General features: G+C 47.1%; 1 pseudogene; it reads right to left on the bottom strand.

The window, feature by feature from the left end:
- Window positions 1–779: 779 nt before the first annotated feature.
- On the bottom strand, window positions 780–1,556 carry LOC102154155 (annotated as a pseudogene).
- Window positions 1,557–1,834: the final 278 nt, after the last annotated feature.

Raw genomic sequence — 1,834 nt, 5'->3', positions numbered from 1 at the left:
CAGCATATTGTGGTAAGGCAGAGAAAAAGCACCTAAATGACTTTGTATCGAGCAACAGGGCTTAATCATTGCTTCACATGACACCCCCTGCAGGGGTGTTCACATTTTATAGGAGATCATTGAGGACAACGTAAAGGTGAAACTCAAGGGAAGACTCTCTAGTTGTGGATTTCAATGCAATCTGGAAAGAGTGCTCTCTTGAAAGGTTTGGGTGTGTTGGGGCTGGTGGTCAGGGGAAGGGTATACTGTGCTTCCCACAGATCCTCAAGCCACATCCTCCTCTTACTGTCAGATGCTCTTGCAACCCTGCTGAGGACTAGGGCGGTCACAGAAGACTGGATTTCTGTACAAATTCGCTGAATTCCCTCATACCTGACCCACAAGATGTCCATTCCTGAAAACATGTCAGGTCCCTGAAGAAACAGGGGACCTTCTCCTTGGCTCTTTTAGGATCTCATGATGACCTAGCAGGGGTTGCACCTCCAGCAGGCCTGGAAGAGAGAATAGAGAAAAGGGGCATGTTAATTTCGCTCCTGCTCTCATGGGGCCACTCCTTTGGGGGCACTGTGGTCAGGACCAGCCCTTGGCAGAACTATGGGATCAGTATTTATCTCACATTTTTTTTTCCTGTTCCAAGCTTTACCATCACTCTCAGTCCCAATCTTCTAGAACTGTTCCTTCCCTGCTGCCAGGGGCTGTTGGTCTTATTCACTTACATCTAATCCGCTCTTCATCCCAGTGATGACCCTAATAGTCATCCTTTTGGATGTCTGATCTTATCAATTTGTTACTCTTAGGAATCCTCCATTTGGACGGGACTCAGGCTCCGAGGGAGAAACTCTCAGAGAGGACAGCCTCTACCTCTTGGCAATCTGGTTTTGGCTGTTTTACTTTGGCCTCTTTCATTCTCTTGGCCAAAAGTATAATATATTCTGTGGCCTCTTCCTTATTTTGCTTGGGACACTGTTTCTTCAGAGTAGTACACTGATGTTTGTGTTATAGTACATGTGGAGTACCAAGATGTGGAGTGGTAGGCACTTTGGCCCTAGGCTTCTTGCCTTCTTTGCTCTGGGGCTTTCTCACAATATGCTGGCAGACACCATCTTTATATTGAAGAGTTTGTGGATTCTGTGAGATTTTGGGGGGTGCCCTGGCAATGGGGCACAGCAGTATCAGTGAGTCCAGGAATATCCTTTTCCTCTTCCTTTTATTCTTATAAGAACGAAGTTGAGAGCACTGAGGTTGGCATCCACAAAGCAACCCCCCATGGATTTGTGCCTTCTTCTTCTAATCCTCTTTGGTCTGTAGCAGGAATGCTCCTTACCCAGTAGTGGGTGGACATGGTCAGGGGTTAGGACGCCCTACTTCCTGGAGAAGCCTTGTTTGGCATTGCCACCACTGTTTAGGACCATATAACCCTTCCATTCCTCACTCAGAGTGTCAGCAGCAACTTCTGCGGTCATACACTTCTCATCAAAAGTACGAAGTGTGTGTTTCTCGTCTACCTTAATGAATTTCTGGCAGCTGGTGGCTGTGAAAGTGATGTTCAGCTTCATTTTGAGGCAGCTGACTGCCTCCAAGTTGCCACAACAAAGGGGAGCAGTGCATCTTCAATGGTGGCTTTTGGACGACAATGAGGGTGAGAGGTGTGAAGGCGGAAGGGTTTGTCCTAGATTCCCAAATCTGAGATGGGTAGTCTGGTGGTCCCACCATTGTGGTAAGCTCAAGAACAGCACTTTGGCTTTTTTTTATTCATCTCCACTATTTCTAGGAGTACTTGGAAGATTCAACCATCAGCCACCTGCATTTCCATGTGAGTCTCCTAAGGTGGAGG

This window comes from Canis lupus, chromosome X, assembly GCF_011100685.1.
Source record: "Canis lupus familiaris isolate Mischka breed German Shepherd chromosome X, alternate assembly UU_Cfam_GSD_1.0, whole genome shotgun sequence".
NCBI lineage: Eukaryota > Metazoa > Chordata > Mammalia > Carnivora > Canidae > Canis > Canis lupus.
Note: the sequence above shows the minus strand (reverse complement) of the source record. Positions and strands in the feature narration are given on the sequence as shown.